Consider the following 17,159-nt stretch of genomic DNA (forward strand, 5'->3'; position numbering starts at 1 on the left):
AGCCCTAGACTGATCTAACTGTTGACTCGACTGTTCAGGAACCATGGTGTTCTGAACTACATTGGTTGAGAATAGCCAAATTGGCAGGCCAATTGTCAGTCCTGGAAGCGACAATGTGGCCATGTGGGGCGCACCAACTTCTCCCCAAGAGGAGAAAGGACTAGGATTTCCATCATGTGGAATTCCTTGGTTGGTGCGTTCCATGTTCTCAACCTACAGATCAACGCAGGAATAGGAGGTGATTATGTTCCGTTTAAAATAAATTTTATAACGACGCTTTAGACACAACTTGCTTTTTCACTTTTTAAGAGTCGAGAAAAAGCTAAAGATGACTCTAGTCTCCTTCGATGTTTTAACGAGCCCGAAGTGACAAATGCTCGGATGGACTTTTTCAGTTATAGAGTTTGAAAAAGGCCAAAAGAAACTACTCTGGAGTTCTAGGCAGAGGGTGTGCCAAACTTTTCGCAAAACCATAGAATACGTTTTACGGTACGGGTGGTCGATCTTCGTGAATGCTGTGTTCACTGCATTGCGATCAGTAGGGCGGCCGACACGGCTTCCTATGGATAAAGGCTTTGTTCTTATAGGGGTCTCCCAATATATACGCGACGGTACGTGGGAGCACAAGTCCGTATTGATACTTATCGCTTCACCGTGGAGGAATCACCCAACCACTCAACGCTAAGATATCACGTTTAACGACGCCGGAACACGTCTCTAGCTTAGACCTCTATGTGTTTGCGTTATGTTTCAAAGCGTTGTTATGTAAATTCAATTTATTTTAGGTTGATCTTGTTTAGCAGTTTGCCTTTATGGATCACCACGAGATGTATGGTACAACTCCTAAATGCAGTCTAAAGATGAGAAGCAAGCTTTTCAATCTTTCAACTTATGAAAATCTTAACTACTGAGGGAAAAGAAAGACATCATCTTTTCACACAGATCATAGAGCACACACTAATGCACTTTTTCCTAAATCAACATGCAAGCTGTCAAAATGCACATGCACAATGTAGGTATTTCTTTTCTCTTTCTTAATGTTGGTGTACTACAAAAAGAAAGCTGTTGTATAACTTTGAATTCAATTTCAAGTGAAAGCAAACAAGCTTTTGTCCAAAATCAAAAGACACCTTGAGATTTACTTGTTTCAACACTAGAAATATATAAATTCAAACCATATGACGAAAGAAAAAGCTCAATCAGCTATGAACAACAAACAAACTAACTCTTAAGATCAGAACGACACTTATCACAGGTCTAGATCTAAGAGGCCACAGCAAGACTAGTTCACTTTCGTTATGGGAAACTGCAAATGATGTAAGAAATACACAAAGAACAAATACAGTTTCTTTATAAAACCGAGGCGGAATAGTGACAAAGAAAGATGGTTTCAGATAGGTACATTGACTGATAACAGGCTGCAAAAACAAGGATGAAAACAGGGCAACAGAAAGCAGAGAACCCCAGTTGCACAAGGCCAAACTGGTTCAGTGCAGGTAGAACACTGTCAGTTTGACATTCAGTGCAGGTAGCCCCTTCGGGACCTGCGATGAAATGCAGACTGCCTTCACAGTGCCTGCAATGAAGAGAGAAACTCTCGTTTCTCTTAGTTTCCGGGTTACAGATTGCTCAAAAATCAACAGTTTTTGGCCAAATCAAAGCTACCAATCAAGTACACACTAAAGGATGACAAAGGAGGATGAAAAGCTATCACTAAGAGCTGTTCAGAGTCCTTGTGGATCAGCTCTTCAAATCATAAACATGCCCAGAAACTGAGCTAGAGTAGCTGCCCTCTACTTTGCATTTGAAAGATCCAAATGCAGTTTGATTCGCTACTCCCTGTGTTTAGGAAATGAATAGCAAAAACACAAACAACCAACAAGATACGATCCCCAACGGAGTCGCCAATTTGTTGTTGGGAAAAGTATCCAATACGGAATGACCCTATCCCACTCTAAGGGTGATAGTACCTCAACAACAATCAAAGCAAAGCTATATAAGATTTCTTCTTTATGAAAGTAAAATAGGGGAGAAAGAGATCCACTAACTGATGTCTTTCGCTAATGGTTGATCCAATCTTCTCTCCTTGCTGCTTGCTCCCAGCTCCTTGCTCTTTCACTGGCCCAGCTACACCAAGATCCTGCAAAATGGCAAGAAAGGGAAACTACAAGAAGCATACATTCATAATTGATTTAAGGATTAGAATAAATCAAATACACAAGTATAACAATACATCATTGAGACACATGTATATAGAAGAACCTCAAATGCTTTATTAATGGAAGAACTAAAGTTCAGGAAGTGATACAACCATAAGAGGCCCAATCCAGCATCGCCTTCCCAGCAGAAAGAAATCTCCTCTTCACCTCCTTCAAAGCAAATCACCCAATAGTTCTAAACTCAAACCAACAACAATTCTTTACATTCACAAGATTCCAGCCTCTGTAGACCTCATGAGAGAGATCTATATATAGGAGTTTTGGAGAAAGGATGAGTCAGCTTGAGGCTGGCATGAAGCTGACTAGTGTCCTCTCTCACTTCAGTTATTCTTCAGTTCTTGAGTCCACTTGGAGGTTCTTGCTTCCACTTGGAGATCTAGAACCTCTTACTCATCACCAGTCGAATTCCTTGATCCAAGTGTCATTTTGGAAGCTTCCTGGGCATTGACACCTTGAGGAATGACTGTGCCACATGTCCAAACTCACCCAGCGCAGGTAGCCTTCTTTGCAGTTGACATTCAATGCAGGTAGACAGTGGAGCAGTTGACATTCAGCGCAGATGCTCAGTGGAGCAGTTGACATGATCCAGAATTGCCTTGTTTTTGAGTGTTTTCAGGTGGAGAACTTTTGTTCAGTGCTGTGGTTTGCTGACCTTGTTCCTCTAGGGGTAGGAACAACATGTTTAGGGACTTTGGATCCCTTAGATTATGGACATTTCATGCTTCATGCTGTAAGGCACAAAAATGTCTATAACAATACTGGTTGGATATCCTCATGAATATTGGATCACGCATGTACATGTATGGACTCACAAATATGAATCCACATATACTAAGGGGACCCACATCTAGGTCTACTTCATCAATAAAATTAGCATTGATAGTAAATCTAATTTTACACTTTTTAGTAACCTTCAACTCTCCATTGTTATTTACCCATCCCAGTGGATATGCGTTTGGATTATCATGAACTTTAGCCCCAACTTATTGATCAACTCTACCGCAATGAGATTCGTCTGTGATACTGAGTCAAATAGCACATCAATATTCGTCTTCATGACCTATATATTTATATGGAATAGTATGGCCATTTCTTTCTATTCCTGTTGTTTAAGGATACTCATATTCACCTCCTTCTACAATGATGTATAGATGATCATCTCATCCACATATAAGTTGCTTTCGACTTGGTTTCTCGAATCAGTGACCATGAGATTCTTCTTCTTTTTATCTTTCTTCATGTTCTTTAAGTTTAGCTCTGAACAAAACTTTCAACATGTTTCCTGTGTATGGCCATTGATGTTGCAATGGTTATAGTGGTTCCTAGGATCTTTGCACTAGTGTGTTATGGCTTCTATATTCTTATATTTTCCCCTTTTTTTTGTCTTCTTCCCCTACTTAGAAGCTTCTCATTGCTCCTTCTGCTTCAATCCACTTGATTTCGTGCTCTTCGGGCCTATGTTCTCGAGTGACTGTGCCTATAAACAAGCCTCGTCTGCCGATTTGGGCTTGAACAAAATCAATTTCTCATGCAGATGGTGGTGAAGACCCCCTAAATACTTGAGGAGTAGATATGGGTTCTTAGAGAGATACCCAACATTATAGCCATCTTCCTAATTTCTGTGGTGTACTCACACATGCTTTGGCCTTACTTTTTCTTGAAATAATGCCACCGGACCCATTGGTCCTCCACATATCCAATCAAATAAAACTATGAATTAATGACGGCTTTTAAATCCTCCCAAGTAGTCATTGGAGGTTCTCCCTCTGATCTTAGGGTTTATTTGTGTCTCTCCCACCAAGTCAATGCATGGCCCTCTAATTTCAACCACGTGAATGAGATATTTTCCCTCCTTCGATCTGATGGAAACTGAAATAAACTTCTAGTTTCTCAAACCAGTGGTTCAACTTTATAGGATCAATATCCCCATGGTATGGATTTATATCAACTTTCGGTTCCATTTTAAATATGGATTGTTATTGGTTCACGACACTCGAACTGGGTTGATATTTTTTGGGTCCTTTCTTCGCTTGGCTCTCCATTTCTCCTCGATCTTCTAATCCTAATTCTGATTTGTCCTCTCAATTCAAACCCCCATGTTCTCAAAATATCCATAACTTGTTATTTAAGGTTTCCATGAGCATGCTTAGATTACAGTTGATATTTGTGACTTATCATTTCAACCACATAAACCTCACCTCTGCGGGATCATGAGATCCATTTATAGGTTCATTGGCCATGATTAGGGTTTTACGATTTTCAGGCCCACCGATCTAGATCCCTAAAATATCCATCAAATACCCAAAGAAACCTACTCTAATACTAAGTGATCTATAAACTATTGTGGATATTCCACTGGACAACTCATCAGAATATATCTAATAATATTATATTAAAAAATATAAGATTCTACACTATTACAATTTTATTAAAGTTTAATATAGTTAGATTTAAATTTAATTAGTGCATGCACGCGAATATAAATTATGAAAAAAAATAGAGAATGAAAAAATAATATCACACACACACATAAGACACAATATATTCCCTTTGGGAAAACTTTCGAGGGAAAACCCAGCCAGGAGGTGAGGCTGGTTCACTCTCTTTCTTTGTCTAGAAATATGGCTGCAGGTATAAAGAAGTAATGGATGTCGCCTGTAGATTGCTATAGTGCACGTATCCTCTCTATTTTCTCTACATCCTATCTCTCTTGGCTATATTTTGTCATCTATGGAAGAAAATTCTCTTGAAATAATGGAATGCCTCTTCTTCATATTGGCCCAGTTATAAAGCAACTCGATAGCTTACTAGTGGTTTGACTAGATCAACCCTTAACTAGAGTTACAATATAGACTCTTCTAGAGTCTTTTACATCATAATCACATGGGTAGCCCTTTCTTCATGAATAGTCGTGGCTAACGCAGCATCCTACCGAACTATAGGTGTGAAAACAAGAAGGCCAACTTCTGAGTGGCATAACTTTTGCATACTGAATTTGATTGATGGTGCAGGGTAAGACCCACACATACCAATAGTATGCATAAAATGAATAAGCATGACTGTTCTAGGTATTTAACTCTACAATGGAGTCAAACCTTCAACCATACATGGTTAAGGCCCTTTTAGCCATAGTTCCTTTAAATCCGAACTCAATCAACCCGCCAAACTTCCTATCAGGACTTATAACAATTCTCACAACCTTCGTATGAGACCTTATTAAAGCCTTTTCATTCCTCTTTCTTATCAGGATTGCTAAACCCTTCGTAACCTTCAAACCACACTTTAACCTCTCATATATAAACTTCCCCTTTAATACATCGTTTACATACATTTAACGTATAAAACCTTCTATCGGGCTATTTTCACTTTATAAACCATTACAAAGTAAAATCCCACAAAACAAGCCTTCCCACCTTTTTTACAGCCTCTGCACAGGCCTTGAGGCTACCTCCATTGCAATCGGCCATCGCTCCATTCGTGGGTCATATATACATACCCCATCAAACCTCCGACTTTGATATCCATGACTATCGGACTCATTAACACTATGTTTCAATTCAATGACTCACCCTCGCTTTTTATGAAATACAAAGGAAAATCCATCAACCCCGCTCTGAACCATATAAGGTCAAACTTCAAATTTTTATAAGGAAAGTTAGCAATGATTGTCGAGTCCACTCCTTCCTAGTCTCCACTATGCGACTCTGATCTGCCTGATCGTCGATCTCCGATTAGCGATCACGTTGATCTTTGATCGCTGATTGGCGATTATCGGAATCAACATATGGGCATTCCTCTAGCCGGACTTCCACTTGAATGTCGATCCAATATCTCTTATGGACCTGATATGGATATAAATCCTCACCTATAAATGCTTCAAATCCAAGAACTCGATTCTGACTAAGTTTTTCACTCATTTTCAGTGTAAATTGGATTTTGGCTTATGGGACTTAACCTTTATAATAATTTCACCAATGCGATGCCTCACCTTTCTCCTCATGAAATCATCTAAACCATTGATCCTTATGATCCAACAGTAGCTGAGCATTGAACTTCACTTCTCTATTCTTCCTTTTTACCTAATTTTTCCACAATTTCTTCAATTTTACCTCTATGGTTTGGTTCTTCTGAAGGTTCCCATCCTCTACTATTCTGCTTTACACTCTCCCTCCTAAGCTTACTCTATTTCTTCAATTGGACCTGATGATCCCTTATGATTCATCTGAATCATTCTCTCCTACGCACAATCTTCAGAACTCTGCCTGCAATCTCCTGTAACAGAACCTACAACTTCACACCATAATTAATCACAAACACGTGATTCACACTCTCTAACAAAGTCAGGAATAAACTCTGAATTTATGTATGTAAAAGAAAGGAATACATTCAAGACTTATCCATCTCACACAGGCCTATTTTCCAATGTCAGTTCCCTCTTCTTCTGACTCTTCCTGTAGGCTTACATATATGCCAGGAGTTCTGTTGAACCATCCTAGTTTGACTCTTATATCTACTGAACCAACTCCTAAATCCTCTGTCCACTATGTTCACTTTAATTAATTCCTAGAAACTCTCTCTCGTCCTCAAATAATGCAACTGTTTAAGAGTTATAGTTGACTTTGGACTCTTTTGGAATTATTGCCTACTCATGCTCTCATTTATTCAAGAGCACTTACAATTTTCTCCATTATCTAATTTAATCACTAAAAGACCTAAATTTCATTAACTTGAGACTTAGGAAAACTACTTCCTAAAAATACATGACCCCCTATGTCTTCTATTTACAATTATTTTCTCTTGGGTGAATGCTCCTGCATTAGACTCCCAAAGTAGAAAATATTCGTGATCTCCTGATCATGTGTCTTCTGGTCTTTGTCTTCTTGGATCCCACATTTTGTTCTGTAACTATCCACAAGCTGTGTTCCCTTGTTGCTGTTGTACTTCTGCTATCTTTCGCTCCATCTTATTCTTCTTTTCAATCAGGTTTAAGTTCTGATTGATCTTTCGTGCTGCTGCTACCATTTTCCTCCATTTGGTCTACTTCATCATCAGCTGCCACATTTCTTCAATCTCTTTTTCCAGCATATATTTGAACTAGTTCATGTTCTGTCTCATATTTTTGTCTTCTTCTTTTTGTTTTAGGTTGTTGTTGTCCACTAGTTCTCCAATTTGCTATTGGTTTACTTTTTTTTCTTCATTTTCTCTTGTTCCAATTGCTTTTCTTACTTTGACTTCTATTTTTCTTGCTCCAAATTTTGCTTTTCTTGGTGTGACTCCTATGCTAACTACCTCCCTATCATCCTTACCCTTTTTCATGATTGAATCATGATTGTTCAATGCTTTCTCTAGAAAATTAACTTCTTTGTTCCATGGATTGATTTCTTCCATAGAATTCTCTTCCTTCACCTTTATTTGGTTGTTCACTTCTACCAAATCTCCTCCAGCATTTGCAACAAAATCTGCATTCATAAAACACTTGTTAAAATTTAAAATACAAGGCTTTTGTGCCTCTCTTCCCTTGGCAACAATTCAGTTTGTTGCAATATTTCTTTCTCCTCTGTCAGCACATCAGTATGTTGTTTTGAATTCTCAAAAGAGTTCATGAGACTTTCCATTAGTATTTTTTTCACATCATTTTCTTCAATGATATCTTCCTGCTCTTGTTCACTGTAGTGAACTCCTTCTCTTGCAGTGTCAATCTGCTAAACTTTCATATCCATCTCCTTTCCTTTGTGACTGTCATTCATGACAATTCTTTTATCTTCCCTTTTTCCACAGTCTATTTTGAACATCTATCCTCTATTTTTCCAAGTCCCTTCTTTGAAAATTCAATTTTTTATATAACTCAACAATTTCAATTGGAGTAGATTTTGGAAATTTCACACAATTCCCCATACCTTCCTTTGTTATGGATAGATCATCAGATGTCCTTTCTCCCTTTGCTAAGTATTTCCCATAGAATTCTTCTTCCTTAGCATATTTCAGTAGAGGTTATTCTTCTTCACTGACTGTCTCAATAGCTTTCATGGCTATTTCCACTGTGCCTATCATCATGGTGAATTGATGATCTTTTACTATGTTTTCAGCTAACATAGTCTCTTTTCCAAGCTTGCCTTCAATCTCTTGCTATTTATCTTCCCCAAGAGCTATCCTTGTCTCATCATCTGCATTATCATTCTTCTGCATTTGATTTCCATCAATAACATCAATAAAACTCATTTGATTACCTTTCTGAGACAGTATTCCTTCATTCTTCATTAGAATGAGATCCTGATTCTTCATCTCCATGACAGTTTCATCTCCTCTGAAGATATCTTCAAAAGGCTACTTTTCTCCTACAATATCTGCCATCATACACAAACTATCAATTTTAAATATATAAGACTCTGTAGTCTCACTTGATGCTTCAGCCATCATATCTACTTGTTGTTCCAAATCCTTCATATGATTCAGAATTTCTTTGATAGTCTCTTCTTCAATCTCCTCAAGCCCTTCACTTGGTTGCTTGATATCTTTCCCCAACTGCATATGAGTCCTATCTATCTCATCTTCCTCCAAAACAGAATTTGGATTCTGCTTGCCTTCTTCCTTCTTCATGACAATATCAGCAAATTGTCCTTCCTTGCATGTTTCACCTGCATACATACACAAATTGTCAGTTTTAAACCCATGTGACCCTTTATCCTCACTTGAAGTTTCAATCTTCAAGTCTTCATTTTCACTTTCTCCTAGAATTTCTCCTTGTTCTGGTTCACAAATGTACTCTTCCATTTCTAACTCAACTTCCTTAATTTTTTCCATCAACCATTTCACTTGCATTTGTTGTACCCTTCTCTGCATCTCATGTGACTCCACTGGTTTCTTCCTCAAGACCTAACCTAGTCTTTGGCTTTCCTCAAGCATTCTCCTTAATGCATTGAGTTGTTCTTTTAGCTCAGTAACCTCTTTGTCTATTTCTTCTTGACTCATCCTCTTGCCATTTTCTTTGGCATCCTCTTTCTTCATCTTTCTTCTGTTGTGGCTTCTTTATGAACCTATATTATGACTATCAGTAGTCATCTTCTTCTCTTCTTTCTTCATGAGCTCCTTTGCAACAAGCCTCTACAATAGCTAATCATCCTTGCTGCAATCTTACCTCACTAAGCCCTCGTCACTCAGTCTTTTGGTAAGCATGTGTTGTGTGTGGAGCATGATTGTTCAGAGGTCTTTGTTTCAGCTAGATGTATACCCCAGGAAGTTTGTACACCCCTCCACGCGGCGGGGTGCGGGGGGGAATTGTCCCCCCCGCGGGGGTCTGGGGGGGCCGATCCCCCCCGGCTGGGGGGTCCGGGGGCCAGCAGTGCCCCGATGGGAGCTCGGGGGCAGCGCCCCCGAAGCTAAAAACAAATGTAAAATTGCCTTGTAAAAGTATAGTAATTTCTAGTCAATCTGGGCCGTTCATTAGGCAGATGATATGACGGTAGAACTTATGTTTAGTTTAGGGTTTTTTGCCCTGGAAGGCAACCCCTCTCTTTGTATGAGGGCATTGTATTGGAGGCTGAGATATAGATGTGTATTCTGTGAGCGAGAAACAGAGAGGTGAGACTGTGAGAGAAAACAGAGGATATTACAGTGGATTTGCTGTAGGTTGTGTCTCTTCATTTTGCTAGATAATAGAAAGGAAGGACTGGTTGTTCAGTGTGGATGTAACCCAAACTGGGTGAACGACGTATATCTGTGTCTCTCTTGTTTTATGCGTTCTCTATGTTTATATTTCTGCAATATTTTATGTGTTCCATTGCTCCGTAATATATAATTTTCTAACAACTGGTATCAGAGCCGAAGGTCTATTTGGCTGATAAACTCGCAGGAAAGAAGGGTTCCTAGTTTGAGTGGGAGCAATGGCGGAAGATGGTAAGTTTAGGGTCGAGAAATTTAATGGCCAAAACTTCTCACTGTGGAAGATGCAGATGGAAGATTATCTGTATCAGAAAGATCTATACCTACCATTGGGCGGAAAAACAAAGATGCCGACGGGTATGAAAGACGAAGAATGGAACCTTCTTGATAGAAAGGCACTCGGAACAATACGGTTGTGCCTTGTTGCGTCAGTCACCTTCAACATTTTGAAGGAAACCATGACAGAGGGTTTGATGCAGACGTTGTCGAAACTATATGAAAAACCCTCGGCCTCAAACAAGGTATTTCTTATGAAACAGTTATTTAATATGAATATGTCAGAAGGTGGATCTGTTGCAAACCATTTAAATGATTTTAATACAGTTACAAGTCAGTTAAGTTCTGTAGGGGTAAACTTTGATGATGAAGTTAAGCTCTGTTATTCTTGTGCTCATTACCAGAAAGTTGGAATGGTTTGGTAATGGCCATTAGTAACTCCGTTTCTGGATCTAGTACTTTAAAGTTTGATGATGTTGTCGGTGCTATCCTTCGCGAGGAAATGCGACGTAAAAGCTCCGGTGAGACATCGGGAAATGCTTTGAGTTCAGAGTCTGGAGGAAGAAAAATGGAAAGAGGAAAGAGCTCAGGATATCGCAGTAAATCAAGGAAAGACAGATCCAAGTCCAGATCGGGGATAGTGTGCTGGAAATGTGGAAAGAAAGGACACCTAAAGAAAGACTGTAGATCTCGGAAGGGAAAAGAAGGAGATGCACAGCAAGAAAAAAATCATGAAGCAAATGTGACAGGTGAGGTGTTACAAGATGCTTTGATTCTTTCTTTCGAAAATATTACTGATTCCTGGGTGGTAGATTCAGGGGCTTCATTCCATGCCACACCTGATAAGAAATACTTTCATGACTATGTTCAAGGAGATTTTGGACAAGTTCGTCTGGGTGATAATAAACCCTATAAAATCGTTGGAATGGGTAAGGTTCTTATAAAACAGCAGAATGGAAACCAATGGCTATTAAAGGAGGTAAGGCATGTTCCATATCTAAAGAAAAATCTGATTTCAACAGTGCAGTTAGGTGGTGAAGGTTGTGTGACAACTTTCACAGATAAAGCTTGGAAGGTCACCAAAGGAGCCCTGGTAATAGCAAAAGGCGAAAAGGTTGGTACATTGTATTTATGCAATGGTATTTCTAACTCTGTTAATGCTTTAACTTCCAAAGGAGCAGATGCAGCATTATGGCATCATAGGCTCGGACACATGAGTGAAAAGGGGATGAAGATTCTTCACTCAAGGAATTTGTTGCCAGGTTTGAAGAATGTTGATTTGGACTTCTGTGAGAATTGCATTTATGGAAAACAGAAGAGAGTCAGATTTCTCAGAGTTGGGAAAGAAAAGAAGAACGAAAAATTAGAGCTTGTGCATACAGATGTATGGGGACCTGCTCAGGTATCATCTCTCAGTGGCTCTTGTTATTATGTTACTTTTATTGATGATGCAACTAGAAAAACTTGGATTTATTGTATTAAGAATAAATATGATGTATTTGATACTTTAAAGAAATGGAAAGCTTTGGTTGAGATTGAGACAGGAAAGAAATTGAAGTGTCTTAGATCAGATAATGGAGGTGAATATTGCAGAAAAGAGTTTGATAGGTACTGTTCAGAGCATGGCATTCGCAGAGAGAAGACAGTTCCAAGAACACCACAAGAAAATGGTGTGTCAGAAAGGATGAACAGAACAATCATGGAGCGTGCAAGGTGCATGAGATTGCATGCAGGATTTCCTTTACAGTTTTGGGCAGATGCTGTAGATACTGTTGTTTATCTAATAAACAGAGGGCCTTCAAGTTCCTTGGATGGTGGTGTTCTAGAGGAAGCATGGACAGGTAAAAAGGTAAACTACTCTTTTTTAAAGCCTTTTGGTTGTGAGGCCTTTGTCCATATTGATAAAGAAAATAGAACAAAGCTTGAGGCAAAGTCAAAGAAATGTACCTTTATTGGATATGGTGTTAATGATTTTGGTTATCGCTTATATGATTACGAAAATCACAAAATCATTAGGAGCAGAGATGTAATATTCAATGAAAAGGTCTTGTATAAGAATCAGTTGCAGGAAAAAGAAAACAAGGAATACGCAGTTCTTGATGAAATCAGTGAAAAGGTAAAGGTGCCTGAAAATAATAATAATCAACAATAGCAACCACCACAACAGCAACAGGCACCCCAAACACCTGAAAGTGGTGTTAGAAGATCTACCAGGATAAGTAGACCCCCTGAACGATACTCTACTTCATTATATTATTTATTGTTGACTGATTCTGGTGAACCTGAATGTTATGAAGAAGCAATGTAGGTTGAAAGCAGGAAGAAGTGGGAGGTAGCCATGGAAGAAGAGATGGATTCCTTAATGCATAACCAGACTTGGGATTTAGTCAGGTTGCCTGTAGGAAAAACGACATTGAAGAATAAATGGGTTTACAGGCTGAAGGAAGAAGATGGAGGAAAACAGAGGTACAAAGCTAGACTTGTGGTGAAGGGGTTTGCACAGAAGAAAGGTATTGATTTTGATGAAATATTTTCTCCTGTTGTTAAAATGACTTCAATCAGAACTATTTTAAGTCTTGTAGTAGCTGAAGATTTGCATCTTGAGCAGTTAGATGTAAAGACAACCTTTCTCCATGGGGATTTGGAGGAAGAGATATATATGCAATAGCCACAAGGATATGAGGTGAAAGGGAAGGAGAAACTAGTGTGCAGGTTGAAGAAGAGCTTGTATGGCTTAAAACAGGCTCCAAGGCAGTGGTATCTAAAATTTGACAAGTTTATGTCTGAAAAAGGTTATACTAGATGTCACTCTGATCATTGTGTCTATTTGAAAAAGCAAAATGATGGCAGCTATATTATATTGTTATTGTATGTAGATGACATGCTTGTTGCAGCATCTAACATGCAGGAAATAAATGTGCTCAAAAGAAAATTGGCAAATTCATTTGCAATGAAGGATTTGGGAGCTGCAAAACAAATCCTTGGTATGAGAATAACTAGAGACAGGAAAAATCGTAAATTAACATTCTCCCAGAATGAGTACATACAAAAGGTGTTGAAAAGATTTAACATGCACAATGCAAAACCAGTTAGTACACCTTTTGCTAGCCATTTCAAACTTAGCAAGGAAATGTGCCCAAAGACCCAAGAAGACATGGGTTATATGTCTAAAGTTCCATATGCATCAGCAGTTGGAAGCTTAATGTATGCAATGGTCTGCACAAGGCCTGATATTGCACATGCAGTGGGAGTTGTAAGCAGGTACATGAACAATCCAGGAAAGGAACATTGGATGGCAGTGAAATGGATTCTTAGATATTTGAAAGGTACCACAAATCAAGCATTTTGCTTTGGTGGTGCAAACATTTCTCTACAGGGATACATTGATGCAGATATTGCAGGTGACAGAGATAACAGGAGGAGCACTACAAGATATGTATTTACTGTTGGAGGAACAACTGTCAGTTGGGTTTCAAAAATCCAAAGTGTTGTTGCACTTTCAACAACAGAAGCAGAGTATGTTGTTGCTACAGAGGCTAGTAAAGAAATGATTTGGCTACAAAGGTTTATGGGTGAACTGGGTAAGGAACATGATAAGGGCACGTTATACAGTGATAGCCAAAGTGCCATTCATCTTGCAAAGAACTCAGCATTTCATTCCAGGACTAAACACATACAGCTCAAGTACCATTTCATACGATCAGTGTTGGAAGATGGAGAGTTGAAGCTGGAAAAGATACACACTAGCCAGAACCCTGCAGATATGCTAACAAAAGTTGTAACCAGGGAGAAACTGAGAATATGCTCAGTTTCAATTGGTCTTCAAGGATGACGATGAAGATGAGAAATAGCCAGGTCCAAAGAGGAGTCATTTTCCAACAAATGAAGCAGCGATGGAGTTTCTACAATCATTTTCCAAGTGGGAGATTGTTGTGTGTGGAGCATGATTGTTCAGAGGTCTTTATTTCATCCAGATGTATACCCCTGGAAGTTTGTACACCCCTCCACGCGGGGCGGCTGATCCCCCCCGGCTGGGGGGTCCGGGGGCCAGTGGTCCCCTAGCGGGGGCTTGGGGGCAACGCCCCCGAAGCTAAAAACAAATGTAAAATTGCCTTGTAAAAGTAGAGTAATTTCTTGTCAATCTGGGTCGTTCATTAGGCAGATGATCTGACGATAGAACTTATGTTTAGTTTAGGGTTTTTTGCCCTAGAAGGCAACCCCTCTCTTTGTATGAGGGCATTGTATTGGAGGCTGAGATATAGATGTGTATTCTATGAGCGAGAAATAGAGAGGTGAGACTGTGAGAGAAAACAGAGGATATTACAGCGGATTTGATGTAGGTTGTGTCTCTTCATTTTTCTGGATAATAGAAAGGAAGGACTCGCTATTCGGGGTGGACGTAGTCCAAACTGGGTGAACCACATATATCTGTGTCTCTCTTGTTTTATGCGTTCTCTGTGTTTATATTTCTGTAATATTTTATGTGTTTCATTGCTCCGTAATATATAATTTTCTAACAGCATGGTCCTCGATCTGGAACCTCCTCTTGAGCAACACCTTTGCTCCTTCTAGGATTTTTTAATCTCTCACTCTCTCTTGAGAACACTTCAGCTGTCCTATCTGTCCAATCTCATGTTGGATTTTTCAGGTTCACTGCCACTTCTCCCTTAGATTATTTTCCTTACTCTGTCTTCAAGAACTCATATGTTCTTCTCATAGCTTCTCTTGTTGTCACCTGTGCATTAATATAAAAACACACATTCTCAATAGAACATAACATATTACCTCACCTTCAAGATATTAGCATGATCTTGCTTCACCATTCCACCTGTGCTTTTAATGGATTTCCCTCTATCTTGTCTTTATGTCCTCTTGCTTTAGAACTTGCATTAAGGAATATTTCTTTCTCTTTCCTTCAAGGAATCCTCTATTCCTATCTATTCCAAGCCTCTGCTGGAATGCTACAATCTTCCACTATAGTCTTTATCATTCATCCATTTAAATTATGCACATTATCTTCTTCTGTGTGCAACCTCATTTTCACAGAAATCTTTCCTTACTCTGATTTCAATTTGGCTCTGATACCACTAATGGTGCAGGGTAAGACTCGCACATACCCACAGTATGCATAAAATGCATAAACACGACTATTCCAAGTATTTAACTCTGCAATGGAATAAAATCTTCAACCATATATGGTTAAGGCCCTTTTAGCCATAGTTCCTTTAAATCGGAACTCAATCACCCTGCCAAACCTCCTATCGGGACTTATATCAACTCTCACAACCTTTGTATGAGACCTTGTTAAAGCCTTTTCATTCCTCTTTCTTCTCAGGACTGCTAAACCCTTCGTAACCTTCAAACCATACTTTAACCTCTAATATATAAACTTTCCCTTTAATACATCATTTACATACGTATAACATATAAAACCTTATGTCGGTATATTTTCACTTTATAAACCATTACAAAGGAAAATCCCACAAACAAGCCTTCGTGCCTTTTGTACAGCCTTTACACAGACCTCGAGGCTACCTCCATCACAATCGGGCATCGCTCCATTCGTGGGTCATATATAGATACCCCATTAACCCTCCGACTCCAATCTCCATGACTATCGGAATTGTTAACACTATGTTTCAATTAAATGACTCAGCCTTGCCTTTTATGAAATACAAACGAAAATCCATTAACCCAGCTCCAAACCACATAAGGTCGGACTTCAAATGTTTATAAGTCAGGTTAACGATGATTTTCGGGTCTACTCCTTCCAAGTCTTCCACTGCGCAACTCTGATCCGCCTGATCACCGATCTCCGATTAGCAATCACATCAGTCTTCGATTGTCGATTGGTGCTTATCGGCGTCAGCGTATCGGCATTCCTCTAAATAGGCTTCCACTTAAATGCCGATCCGATATCTCTTATGGACCCGATATGGGTATAAATCCTCGCTTATAAATGCTTCAAATCCGAAACTCGATTTTGACTAAGTTTGGCACTCATTTTCAGTGTAAACTAGATTTTGGCTTATGGGACTTAAGCTTTATAATAATTTTGTTGATGCGATGCTTCGCCCTTCTCCTCATGACATCATCTGAACTATTGGTACTTGTGATCCAATGGTAGCTGAGCATCGAACTTCACTTCTTTGTTGTTCCCTTTTACGTGATTTTTCCACGATTTCTTCAATTTTACCTCTATGGTTCGGTTCTTCTGAAGGTTCCCATCCTCTACTATTCTGCTTTACACTCTCCCTCCTCAGCTTACTCTATTTCTTCAATTGGACCCAATGATCCCTTATGATTCCTCCGAATCATTCTCTCCTCCGTGCACTCTTTAGAACTCTGCCTGTAATCTCCTGTAACAGAACCTACGAGTTCACACCATAATTAATCACAAACACGCGATTCACACTCTTTGACACAGTCAGTAATAAACTCTGAATATATGTATGTAAAATAAAAGATTACATTCAAGGCTTCTATGTCAGTGGCCTCTTCTTCTGACTCTGCCTGTAGGCTTACACATATGCCAGGAGTTCTGTTGAACTATCCTGGTTTGACTCCTATATCTACTGAACCGACTCATAAATCTTCTGTCCACTATGTTCACTTCAATTAATTCCTAAAAAGTCTCTCTCGTCCTTGAATCATGCAACTATTTAAGAGTTACAGTTGACTTTGGACTCTTTTGGCATTGCTGCCTACTCATGTTCTCATTTATTCGAGAGCACTTACAATTTTCTCCATTATCTAATTTAATCACTAAAAGGCCTAAATTTCATTAACTTGAGACTTAGGAAAACTACTTCTTAAAAATACATGACCCCCTATGTCTACTATTTACAATTATTTTCCCTTGGGTGAATGCTCTTGCATCAATTGACGCACTTCTTATCCCATTGAAAATATATCTGTGTATAATTGAATGCAATGGCATTAAAAGAAATAGATAAATTTTTACCCTCAAAAAACATCATTTGATGCCTAAGGGCACTCCAGAAA

Source organism: Pinus tabuliformis, chromosome 4_1 (assembly GCF_031772625.1).
Source record: "Pinus tabuliformis cultivar Carrire ecotype Pingquan chromosome 4_1, CPIR1, whole genome shotgun sequence".
NCBI classification, from domain to species: domain Eukaryota; kingdom Viridiplantae; phylum Streptophyta; class Pinopsida; order Pinales; family Pinaceae; genus Pinus; species Pinus tabuliformis.